Source organism: Bactrocera latifrons, unplaced genomic scaffold, assembly GCF_001853355.1.
Source record: "Bactrocera latifrons isolate USDA-ARS-PBARC rearing strain unplaced genomic scaffold, ASM185335v1 scaffold_1166, whole genome shotgun sequence".
In the NCBI taxonomy this organism is placed as follows: Eukaryota; Metazoa; Arthropoda; class Insecta; order Diptera; family Tephritidae; genus Bactrocera; species Bactrocera latifrons.
In genome coordinates, this window is record NW_017534593.1 from 21,763 (window position 1) to 36,098 (window position 14,336).

The following is a 14,336-nucleotide window of genomic DNA, read 5'->3' on the forward strand; positions in this document are numbered from 1 at the left end:
TGAATTCGATGTAACAATTGCATCGATGACTGGTAAAACTCCAGGATTGGACAAAATTTCCTATCCCATCCCTAAAAATCTCYCTCGATCCCTTAAAATACGAATACTTTCTCTTTACAATGAAATCCTCAACGAGGGAATCTATCCACAGGAGTGGAAGACAGCTTCCTTCCCATGCCCAAGCCCAATAAACCTACCTCTCAAATAGAAAATTATAGACCCATATCCTTACTTCCTTGCATGCCCAAAATTCTGGAGAAAATAGTATCTGTAAGAGTTATGTGGTTTGCCAAAGCAAACGCTTTTATAAAACCCCAACAATTTGACTTCCAAAAAGGATTAGGAGTAACTGACGCTCTGTTTTTCGAACACTATGCCTCTACGGCTTTGTCAAACCGAAATCACGTTTCTGTGCTAAGTTTAGACTTTGAAAAAGCATTTGACAGGATTGGACCTCACATGGTACTTAAGGGACTTAAAAAATGGAATATCGGCGAAAAACTGTATAATATAATAAAACCGTTTTTGAACGACCGTAAATTTTTTATTATTGCCAATATGCATAAATCTGGCCTACACGATCTATTTAATGGTATACCACAGGGATCACCCCTTTCTGTTGCGTTATTTACCATTGCGTTCAATGAAATAAGTACAAGTATAAGTTCTAGTGGAGCTGTCAAACACTGCATCTATGCCGATGATGTTTTAATATTCTCTCAAACTCAAGATYTAAACCAAGTTAAACACATATTTTTAAATATATTGAATAAAATAAGTAATTGGCCAAAACTTTCAGGCGCTAATATATCGCCTAGCAAATGTAAAACTTTTCACATATGTCGGAAACAAAAGTGCTACTTTCCTAATATATCCTTTTCTAACGTTGATCTCCTACATACTAATAAATTAAGAGTCTTAGGACTTATATTCGACAACAAATTAACTTTCAAAGAGCATTGTAAATATGTTAGAGTAAGTTTTTTTTCTAGATTGAATATAATTAAATTCTTATCATCTAAACACTGCTTAGTACATACAAATATTCTTGTCAATAAAACAAAAGCTTTAATATTATCTAAAATTGACTTCGGACTTTGTATTTACGGACATTGCGCTAATACAAACATTAAGCTCTTGAACGCACCCTACCACGCAGCAGTCAGAAGAAGCATTCGCGCCTTCCCAACGTCACCAATTAAGGCAATTCTATCAGAAGCTGAATTACCACATATAAACCACCGGACCATGCGTAACACCATGATGCTTATACCGAGGCTACTTCACTGCAGAAATGAATTAATTTTTTCGCAAATCAATTGTTCTATACGTAAGCCGTCTACTATTATGAGTTGCTTGAGTCTAATTCAACAGCTGAACATCATAACCACCCCATCACTTCTTAAAACTTCAGAGTATCCTCCAAGTGCGCTTCTAAATTCATCACTCATCAACACCCTACTTAAGTACCCAAAATATTCTTCCAGCAGTAATGGGTACAAACAAATGTTTAATGCGGTATTAGAGTCCTTAAATGATGATTGGAACTTGTATTATACGGACGGATCCAAGTCAGACAAACCCACTAGGTGTTACTATTATGGTCGGTTCTTTGCCATCCTACTGCTCGGTATTTACTGCCGAAGCAGCCGCGATATTTGAGGCTGTACAATTTGCTTCCCGAATGGGAAATAAATGCATTATATGTACCGACAGTAGATCTGCAATTGAAGCTATATTTAATACCAATAATGAACCTTTAATATCCAATATTCGTAGCATGCTATTGCAAAGCAATAACTGTATAAAAATAATGTGGGTGCCTAGCCATATCGGAATTCATGGCAACGAAATTGGCGCTAAAAAAGCTATAGAAGCTTCTAAACAACCACTTCACTTCTTTGACTATTTCACCGATAAAGATATACGCAGTTTTGCTGAAACATACGTAAATGAAATCCAAGTAAGAGAATGGAGTAATCACGATCACCACTACAAAAAATTTAATCCTGTGGGAACAAAGCCTTTATACCCAGGAAAAGCAACTTGTAAAAATGTAAGATTATTTATAAGGCTTCGAATCGGACACACAACTGCTACACATGCTCGGATCTTAAATGGCGTAAATGAACCAAATTGCGTGTTCTGCGTATCAATGATGTCACAGTTATACACCTCCTCGATACCTGCCCGGCACTTCAACGAATCAGAACTAATGTTTTTTCTAACAAAAAACCTTCTTTATATGTAGAACGGAAATGTGAATATAATAGACTAAGATTTTATAATATAAGCTGAAAGCCCTGGCAGCCAGTGCTTTATATCTATAAGTGGAACGATACCTGCCCGGCCCTTCAACGAATCAGAGCTAATGTTTTTTCTACCAAAAAAACTTCTTTATATGTAGAACGGAAATGTGAATATAATAGACTAAGATTTTATAACATAAGCTGAAAGCCCTGGCAGCCAGTGCTTTATATCTATAAGTGGACCGATTATTTATAATTATTTCTCTTTTAAATAAATAAATAAATAAAAATTTATTACTGTGCTTGCATATCGCAATCCCCATGACTTCCTAAACAAATTACAGAACATGTAAGGTTTTATTCTTGCACTTCTGCCACCCCCTCTCCTAATCTGTCCAAAATAATGCTCTTAACTATCCTGACAAAGCCGTCTCGTCTGTAGATGAGTGAAGCCTGCGTGTGACAAAAAAGCGCCACAAACGTTCGAAACTAGAAATATTTCTTATATAACTAAAATTATTGATTATGGATAGACCCTGCTTCATCTTTTACCCTAATTGTTTTCAAGTGGTCGGCAGCTTCACGAAAAAATTATGTTTGCTCTTCGGTGCCCGAAAAAACTTGCTTACACGGTAAAATTGCATTAAAATTCCGACTGTTAAATACGTCAAATAACTTATTTATAAACTAAATATATTAAGCGGTATTGCAAAAAGTAGGGGATGGGGAAGTCAAACGCCCCGCGCTATAAACTGCGAGCATAGCGTAAGCGACAGTGGGTAGCTAGTTTAACACTCATTTACTGAAAATTGTTGGGAAAATGATGCGCATCGGTAAGCTTGGGTGCACAGTGGACAGGATTTTGGGAATCTTTATGTAGACATGTACAATATAGGACCAGCTATCTAGGCGCAATTTAAAATTAACTCTAGTTTACTCTAGTTAATTCTAGTCCTGGGAACAATCATTGAAAAAGTATACTTCCTTGTCATTTCACCCAAAAATATGAACGTGCTTCAGAAACTCTTAACACTCGAGCTAAATTGAGAAACAAAATGGCAAGGTATGAGACCCATATTCTGCAATTGGGTAATGGCCTGAAAAATATATTTTTTGGCAACATCACCTTTTCAGGTATCATGGACAATGAAATAAGCTAGAGGATGGGTCCAAGGCTCGCCACGGATACCTTGGACAGAAAGAGTCATTGCACTGGTACCTATTCTACAAGTTCGATTTTCATTCCATAATCCTCTAATCCTACAATTTTATCATACTTTGGCAAGTATTGCATATGACATTTCAGAGCCATTTCATCACATAAAAGGAACACATATTTTTGTTGAACTGCAAAGCCCCGGCATCTCAACTCGTAAACACTTGAGAGTGCTGTTATTAAAACCTAGGTCACGGGGTCATTCTGAAACGAATTCAGTAAGAGTTCTCTCTACGGGAAATCTAAGGAGAGACTTTAGATGTCTATAAGCTAAAGGAGACAGAAAGTATACCCCTAAAGCTAAGGTTTTGAAATGGTAGTCGTATCTACGACCTTTAAGGTGCCTATTATTATTTTTTAAACTATTTTATACTATAGTAGAATTGAACCCCTCTTCCGTGTCTTTTAATTGTTTTTTTAAATTTACATATTTCTGCAAAAGGTCTTACAACTGGTACTGTAAATAGCCAATCTTTCTATCTTTTTCTTCTAATCTAGCCTTCAACTTCCTATTCTCATCAACCAGTTTGTGCTCTTTATTAGTTACAGCTGTCAGACTCAAATTTGTTTGACTCCCCCTGTCTACAAAGCTTTCATCCTCAAATGATGTTCTTAAACTAATGTCTTGATCGGCATGATCAAAGTCACTATCCCTCATTTCTATTTGAGCATATCCTGCCACGGATGCGAGCAAATTTAGATCGATCGTATCGTGACACTGAAGCGTGTTTTCTTCTACTAATTGTGGGTAAAAATCGTCTGCTCCCATTTCTAGCGGAGACTTGGAAGCCAAAATTTGGTTACCTTGAAGACTGGGGTTTCCCACTAATAATCATGTACTTCGTCTTGTTTATTTCAATGCGTAGGCCATATTCGTCACTACGTAAGTTAACCCGGTTTACAAGTTCTTGTAATCCCATCAAGCTATCGGCTATATAAAGTTTATCGTGTTTAGGGTGTCGAAAGCATTCTCGTTTACTTATTAGTTTTAATGTGTCATCTGTCATCCAATTATTTTTATTATTATTTTTCTTTTCTATTCCAAGAGTCGGTCCATATACTTTCTGCACTTTCTGATGGGAAGTCATTTATTTTTTCATTAATTTCACTTTCAAATAGGCGTTTCACACTTTCGTCTCTCAACTTATCAAGACTTAGCCTAATTTTAATCTCACTTTTTTAATTATGGCTAGCCTAATACTCAATTTTGCCAGTATCAAATTGTGATCAGAAGGTACATCCATTCCTGGATGTGTATTGACCTTTTTTTATTGAGGAACAGAAGCGATTATTTATCAGAATGTAATCTATTTGATTTCTGATGATATTATTAGAGCCGTTCGATGGAGATGTCCATGTATAAAGTCTTCTGAGAGCAGGCTAAATAATGTGTTCGAAATTATTCATTTGTGTTCTTGACAAAATTCGATCTACTCTCTCATTTCTATCACCTAAACCGTATTGACCTGCAACTATTTCGACCTTTTCTCTTCCAACTTCTGCATTAAAATCGCCTTGAATTATATTTGTTTCGTTTTTTTTTTAAGTTCGTCATAAGTTCGTCTAGTTAATCAAAGAAAGTTTCTATTACGTCATCACGTTTATCGGCCGTTGGAGCATAGACTTGATTTCGTCACAAATCCGGTGACAGATTTTCAATGTTTTCTTTAACTATGATGCCGAGGATTTTTATCTTATCGAGCTTTACAGTTTTCGACGATACTGCACAAGCATCCGAAAAAGTTTAATGTCCCGCCTTGACTAGCTTGTCAACAAATTGAAGGTCCGTATAACATCTCTGCTATCGGAGAAGATGCATACGTCCCTAAAATACTATGACTAATTTCCCTATGACCCTAAGTCATTGCACCTCTTCTGCAACGAACCTGCCCCACCCACATATACCTCGGAGTTATTTTGCATGCTCATAAATTTATATTATATATACTTATATGTACATATATTTGTATACACTTCCGAAAAAATAATGCACAAGCTTACAAACATACCTATGCGTACACATGTGAATATGTCACTAACAAAAAATTGAAACGTTATTCTACAAAAAACAACAACTGTCTCAAAGAGCATAAGCATGCTAAGTCAATATGGCAGCCGAGTTGGCGAAGCCCAGATGTAGTAAATTTTACAACAAAAACGACTTCATTCGTAAACGCAGGCGCAAATTCCAAAAGCGACCTCGTTTCATTCATAAATGCAGACGCCGTAACATCTCTCCGAGCAGGCCTTTGCCGCAAGCGTCTTTTCGCCACGATGGCAAAAGCTAAAAATCATAAATTGAACATCTTTGTGGTGTGAGAAGAGTGTCAACATAGCTGTTGTCGATTTACAATATTTGTCAATTCTAAAATATTTTTCCGTGGCTCGCAAAAATCAGTATCGATATGTATGCATACATATTTATGCTAGTTTGTAGGCGGAACTGTTACAGCGGCAAGAGAAGCAGTAACAATCGCAGTAACTTCGGCACTGCTCGGATTTTCTACCAACAACACAACGTTGCGATGATTCTTTGACAATTAGGCTGTTCACGATAAGGTGGTCATCGGGTTATGTGGTTATGTGATTAAGTAAACAACAACAAAATTCGGTATGACAAAATAACCAACTTTGACCAACCCATACCCTTGTTTACAGATTATGTGGTTGTTTGCTTATTTCCAGTGTTAGAAAGTCGTTGGAGTTTTACTAAATGGCAGCACAAAAAATAAATAAAACTAAGCGAATGGCATTTCCATTTATATTTTCTAATTGGAAATTCTGCTATTAACAGCTGTTTACAATTGCATTGTGACACTGTTCAGGGCGCAATATGTCTGCAAATTTTTTACAAAGAATTTTTTGAACTCTTAAAATTTGGATTATTTAATAAGCACATACCTTCAATAAGGTCCATTTCCTGAATAGCAGAACTTGTTTTAAATTCAATTATGTTGCTTTTTAAACTTTGTTTATAAGYAGAAATTTCATTGAACTTAAAATGTAAACAATGAACAGCTGTTTGTGTGAAAATAAGCATATAACCATACAATATGGGATGTTCACGAATCATAGAGGTTATTTTTAATCTAATAACCACATAACCCGATAACCCGATAACCACCTTACCGTGAACAGCTTAAATACGAGAGCTTCGGCCATTGGTAGACCGTGATAATGGAGATGCAAAAGATGCGTGCGGCACTTGTTATTATAAATGTATGTACATATGTATGTGGCTCGTATTTGCCAAAGAACTAATATATATATGTATATGCCGTAGAAATTCTACTTACTGCAAATATGGAAATGATAAGCATATTGCATGAACGTCATCAATTTTCTTTGAAGAAATGAAGTTTATTTGCACACCTTCACTTTGTAAGAGTGTAAATAAATATAATTTGCTTGAAATATTAATTTATTTAAAAATTAAAAAAAACTAAGTTAAAGAGAAATAAAATTAAAATTATTTTTACCCAATTTTTCCCCATTTAGTTAAAAAATTAAAATTTTTATAATTTTTCGGAAAAAACTGTTTATATAATATAAAATAATCACGCATATGTGGCAATGGTGGAGTAAGCATGCATATGTGACTCAGAAAATGCTTCTTTACATTCTTTGTGTGACTTTGTATATTTTTCTTCAAAGTATTTCTCCTTATTTATTCTTCTTCTTTCGTTTGAGCTAGAGAACGTGCTCAATTCTGCTAAATAGCAGCGAGAATGGTGAAATTCAGTATCACAATCTTATAAGTTCTGTTAGCCGTCCAATCGAACATCATACAGAATTCAATTTGCACTTTCTCTATGTTTATACATTCTCTGCTTCAGTCACCCCGGGTATTCGCTCGGACAGGTTTATTTGTTTAAAACGCGGCGCAAAAAGAGAAGGATAGTATAAAATTGTAATATGTAAATAAAAATGTTATATTACAATCATATAAATATTGTAATATTATCACACGTTTTTACAAATATGTGTTTATTAAATATAAATCACATATTATTCATATATGTATGTATATGGAAAAGTCTACACATATTAAATTTTAGCTTAAAAAATCAGCTTAATCACAAAGATAACGCTGGGAAACGCTGAAAAATCCTTCAATTTTGGTCTTTAAGGTATGGCACAGCTGGTTTTCCTCGTAAATATAAACATTCTAAACTTTTCGGCCATAAATTTGATAAGTAAGGTGTTGAATACAATGCTCGCGACAGATTGCAAACGACATCTGTCAAATATTAAAATACACAAGTTCTTATCGACGAACCTATTTTGACAGCTGCACGACTACACGACTGCAGCCCGACAGTTGTCGTTCTCGCTAAATTCAATTTAATCCTATATTTGCCAACGACAGTGGGACGACAGTAGAGTTGACAGTAGAACGGAAGATAGAGAGATGAGGAAGAGTGGTGATGCCACTTATACGTAAAATGTAGAATTACTCAAAGCTCTAACAAACCTGACGTTATTTTAAAAATAAAAGCATAAAATAGCTCTGTTGCATCATTTATAGTATTAATTGATAATCTAAAACAAATAAATTTACCTATTTACTTATTTTTTGCTTAAAAATTTCACTTTGAACAAAATATTAAAATCTCATTGAAGTGCAAGGAATTAGTATGGCCATAACGAAATTGTGTGAATGCAAAATGGACAACTGCGTTGTTTTGTGTATAGGGTGGCTGATGAAAGCCGCTACCAAAAAAAATTAAATAACTTTTTTTCTATTTAATGAATCTGGTTAATTTTTATTTAATTTTGCAGATTGACTTTTACATTTAATAAAAATGGATAACTGGGACACTAAAACAAGAATTTGGATATTCCGCCGCTATCACTACTGAAGTCCGTAGTTTCGGTTCAAAGAGAGTATAGGCGCGCGTATGGCGGCAATCCTCCGAGCAGATGGACCAAAATGAGACTTGTAAACAATTTTGCCGAGCATTGGACAGTCAACAGAAGACCTTACCATCGAAACCCTTCAGTTCGAACGGAGGAAACAATCACTGCTGTAACTGCTGCCATACAAAACAATCTACGTGTTTCGACAAGAAGCACAGTCAATTATGCAAAAAGATTTGGACTTATTCCCATATAAAATTCAAATGATCAACAAACTGAACGCTGCACACTTGCCGATTCGCTTGGAATTTTGCCAGAAGATGCTTCAAATGGTGGAAGAGAATCGAAACATGTTGAACTGTCTTTCCATGTCTGACGAGGCCCATTTTGATTTAAACGGCAACATAAACAAACAACATTATTGAATATGGAGTGCTTCCAACCCACAGATACTCTATGAGACGGAATTGCGTCCACTTCGTGTCACAGTGTGGTGTGCAGTTTCATCACGCTGCATTGTCGGGCCCTACTTCTTCGAAKAAAACGGTCACACCGTTACGGTTACTGGAGACCGTTACTTGAGCATGTTGAGACAGTTTTTCTATCCAGAATTACGCCGAATGAGAATTTCTTTCAACTCTGTGTNATTTCCCAATAAGCTGATATCCAGAAACTCCACATTCCGTTAGTCACCCAGGTCGCCTGACCTTACTGCACCTGACTTTTCTTGTGGGGTTATTGCAAACAGGAAGTCTACAAAGTAAAACCAACAATTGCGGCTCTAAATTCCATTATTTTTAAAACTAATTAAGCTATATTTAATAAAATTTAATGAGCTTTAACATGAATAAAAGAAAAATGAATTCCATACACTGAAAGAAAAAATTATTTGAGTTTCTTAATGTAGCAAAATTCATCAGCCACYCTGTACAAGCCGGCTATTGTTATGTTGCTGCCTCTCACAAACGTTCATGTAGTAGAATTCACAATACCATTTTCAGTTCACTACTACCCTATCCGTACATACCCCCATTTCTACGGAAWTTCGGGTTTTTAACCCCTCCGCCAAAGTAATTGGAATCGTGCCGAAATCTTATCTAGCTCTTGGCACGATTCCGTTTACTTTGGCGGAGGGGTAAAATAACCGAATTTCCGTATAAATGGGGTATGTCCGGATAGAGGAGCTTCTCCAGAGGAGGAATATCGAAAAATAATATAAAAGTTACTTATATTTTTTAAAATTTTCACGATTAAAGGTTAAAAAATATGCACTAATAACACAAGGTATTTCTCTATCTTCCATTAAATTTATTCACGTTTTTCACTCTGTATATTTAAATACACACTCTAATCATTGAAATAGGTTCACATTTCAATTTTATTTTGTAATATTTCACTTAAATTTATTAATTCAAAAATCACTTARCGAACTCGGCGTTGCCACATCTTAAACACCAAATATGCAGGAGTCTTAACGATTTTGCTTCGTTTATTTTCTGCGTTATTCTTTTTCTACATTAATTATAATAAAAAATACTTTCTAACATTTTTAAAGTTATAATTGAGTTGTGAAAACTTTTTCCACATATACATTTTACATATAGTATGTATACGTATAATATGTGACTTACATCTCATAAACACATATAATTAAAACTCTATATACGGATAATATAGTATTATAAAGTTTATATAATATGATGTCGGGATGACTGAAGTGCTTTAAAAAAAATAACCCTGGCCGAGCGAATACCCGTTGTGACTTAAGTACTTTCGCGTAGTACACCTTTTTGCATTGGCGGCTTTCGGCTGCGCTTTAAAAAAATAACCCTCGCCGAGCGAAAACCCTGGTGGACTGAAGTACTTTCGCGGAGTACTCCTTTCTGCGTTGGCGGCCTTTGGCCGCGCTTTAAAAAAATAACCCTGGCCGAGCCAATACCCGKGGGGACTGAAGTACTTTCGCGTAGTACTCCTTTCTGCGTTAAAAATAAAAAAATGTATTGAGTTTTGTTATAAAGTGGTTAAAGTGGTTATATTTGTTGGTTACCATGCACTTATATTGAAATAAAATTAGAATTTTTGTTATAAATGGATAAAATTTAGTTATTATATCTGTCAGCGATTTCCATGTATTTTTGATTACACATTGTTTTTTATTTTAGGTGACGATACATCCATTTTTATATTTAAAATATGAGTTTTGGATATAAAGTGGTTATATTTGTTGGTTACCATGCACTGATATTCAACGAAAATTTGAATTTTCGTACTGTACTAATATACTTTACACTTTATTACGTAATATTATTATATAATATTACTTATACAAATGTATATACAATATTATGATATAATATTACTAATATATGTATATAATGTTACTTATTTGCTTAATAAATTTAAAAAAGAAAATATCCGTATGCATGGATAGAGGAATTTCAGCGAGTTATCATTACATTGCAGCGCTTAATTTCGTCGTATTTTTTGGTAAACAAACGGGGTTAAAGCGAGTGTAAAATGTAATTTTTAAAATGCAGATTTTTAGGTAAAAAAACCGGCTAAAAGTGTAAAATATGGAGTTATTTACAAGTTTATAGTCTAATTTAATGAATTTGAAGTGAAAAATGTTAATGTGGTGAAATAGCGTCTTGAAATGTACGGATTTTGCAAATTTTTGAACTTTAAGGTCGAATATTTTTTAATCAGAAGGACTTCCTCTTTCAAACGGTACCTTCAGATCGCGGCGCCAAAGAAATGGGATTTGTGCCTAGCTTTTGAACAGGGTGAACTTCTGTCATAAGCAGCAAATTTTCTTGGCTTAAAGGGTTTAATTGAATGAACATGTTGTTTTCTAAAAGTGGGGTGAACTATAAACATATTTGGTAATTTTGCAACGATTGGGTAAACGGTTGGAACATAAAAATTTAAATATTGGCAACACTGATTGTGCAGGAAGTCGATAGATTAGTTTTGAACATTACTAAATTATACCGATGCTAAATTTTTGCTGCTGTTGTGAACGGAGGCTTTATTTTGGAAAAATTGTAGCTCTGTTGATGGTATAATCCGTTCTTTTGGAGAAAGCAGGGAAAGGAGTATATATAGGTGTACTAAATAAAAATTTATCGTCCTTGTAAAGTGGTGTATAGCTTGATTTAAAAATGTCTGAATTGCAATCCTCTTTGCTCCTAAAAAAACAATTAGCAGGTGAGTGGTTATTTTGTGTGTATTAAACTCTTTCAGGAGTATATTTTCATTCCAATAAAAATATAAGTAATTTTCAAGATGTTTAGTGATATTCTGTTTCGCTCTGTATTAAATCTTAAAAGTGACGGTTATGCAGACAAGGAAAAACGGTATTCGATATACATATGTATTGTAGGTATGTACTGCCATTAATAATTTAATTTATTTTGGAAATATTTTAAGCTTCCCAAAAAGGCTGTACAGATTATTGACATTTTTTTGTGATCTCTACATATAATATTTTTTATTTAACGGGATGTAATGTAATACTACTGTGGGAATAAAGAAATTTACCTTTAATTAGGTTAGGTAGGTTTCTACATGATGCTATATCTCGTTGGCAATATGTTTTGACATGTGGTACATCATATTTATGCCGTGGAAATTGTATATTAAGTTAGCTACGAAATTTGTAACACAGAACTAAGGGACTATAGAGAGTCTATGCACAAATTATCAGCGTGTCGGGCTGTGTCGATTTAGCCATGTCCAGTCGTCTGTAGGTCTTTATATACATATATTATATATGCGTAAAAATCCCTCAGTTTTTGAGATATTTATCTAAAATTTTACACACTTTCTTTTGTCCAACATAAATTATTTATTAGATCCACCGCAAACTGACTGATCGAAATCAGTTCGATGTATGGCAAATATGTTAAAGGCTGGGATTTAGAATGCCGTTTAGAATTCGTAATATGGGCTCATTTTTTTTAATTTTTTCAGTTTTTTTTATCCAGATATTAATATAAATATTATATTTATATTAAATAGTTCTCAAATCGTATAAATATAATTTATTTTCAAATGCGACCAAATTCTAAACATATTTTGCAACTAATAAAAGTACAGATACGCTTCACAATTACGAAAGATTGCTGGCTCTTATTTAGAATAGAATCCATGGATTTCGGAGTTAAAATGGGTATGAATAGATAGAGGAGATCCTCAAGTGCAAGAAAAAAAAATATATATACAGTTGTCGCTGTCCTATGGTTTTTGAGTACTTCTTTACTGGCGTAAACACCGCTTACTCGATTATAGCCGAGCTAACAATAGCATGCTAGTTGTTTGTTCTTTTCGCTACGTGGCGCCAATTGGATATTCCAAGGGTAGCCAGGTCCTTCTCCAACTCCACGTCCTTCCAAAGGAGTGGAAGTCTTCCTTTTCCTCTGCTTCCCCCGGCGGGTAGAGCGCCGAATACTTTCAGAGCTGGAGTGTTTTCGTCCATTCGGACAACATGACCTAGTCGGCGTAGTCGCTGTCTTTTAATTCGCTGAACTGTATCAATGTCGTCGTGCCTCTCATAAAGCTCATCGTTCCATCCAAGGCGATATTCGCTCGTTAGGGGAATATCAGTTTACGGGGGGGTCGGCTTTAGTATACCGTCCCAGGATTTCGGTAATAAAATGGGTACGGTCGGATAGAGGAGATTCTCCAGATCACGAATATATATGGTTATAGTTTTCGAGATATTCGCGATTAAAGTTGAAATTTTGCAATATTTTAATTACATATTTCCGGTATTTAAAATTAATTTTTCACTTAAATTTTTCAATTTTATATACACTAACACATCAATTATTCATTTGCACACATTTATTTTATATAATATAGTGCCAAAATTGCTTTTAGTGTACATTTAAATTATTGTTGAAATATTATTGTTTAGAAGAACAAATGAATTACAAACTGTCAAATAATCAGTGTTACCTTATCGACATAATTTGTAAAATTAAATTTGTAAATTTGTCTAATAATCAGTGTTACCATACTAAAATATTTTACAAACTAAAAAGAAAAAAAAAATTATCATAATCGTTGATAAGCATTAAAAAACATGTAAAAAAATTAAGCGGTCTGATGGCCGCCAATGTAAAAATGTGTTCTACGGGAGCAAAAAAAATTTATACACCCAAAAAGGAGTTCTACGCGAAGAAAATTTGGTACACCCCGGTGTTGGACCGACCAGAGTTATTTTTTTTTGAGGCGCGGCCGAAGGCCGCCCACGCAAAAAGGAGTTCTGCGCGAAAAAAATTGGGTACACCCCGGTGTTGGACCGACCAGAGTTATTTTTTTTGAAGCGCGGCCAAAGGTAATTAATTTGTTATTCTTAAATAATCATATTTCAACAATAATTTAAATGTACATTAAAAGCAATTTTTGCACTATATTATATAAAATAAATGTGTGCAAATGAATAAGTGATGTGTTAGTGTATATAACATTAAAAAATTTAAGTGAAAAATTAATTTTAAATACCAGAAATATGTAATTAAAATATTGCAAAATTTCAACTTTAATCGCGAATATCTCGATAACTATAAGCTTCCTGCGGCTTCGTGATCTGGAGAATCTCCTCTATCCGACCATACCCATTTTATTCTCGAAATCCTGGGACGGTATACTAAAGTCTTCCCGCTTCAGTACTGACATTGTACACCAGTGGTCAGCATGAGAGGATCTGTCACTGTGTTAATTAAGCAAATTTTATAAACAAAATTAGTTGAACTTGATAGCTGTGTTTTTATATTTTTATTAATACGTTCACTATAAACTAAGTATTCGTTTTTACGTAACCAATGAGATATTTTTCGCAAAAAAATATAYATTTTTTTCTTTAAAAAGACATTTTCTTTCTTTTTCATCTAAATAATTAATAGTATAATGAAAATTAACAAAATGTCTTTTAAGGATATGTTCCCTATTATCTTTAAAAGACTTGGAACATAAAAGGCATTGCATGGCACCAAAGGCATTTAGAA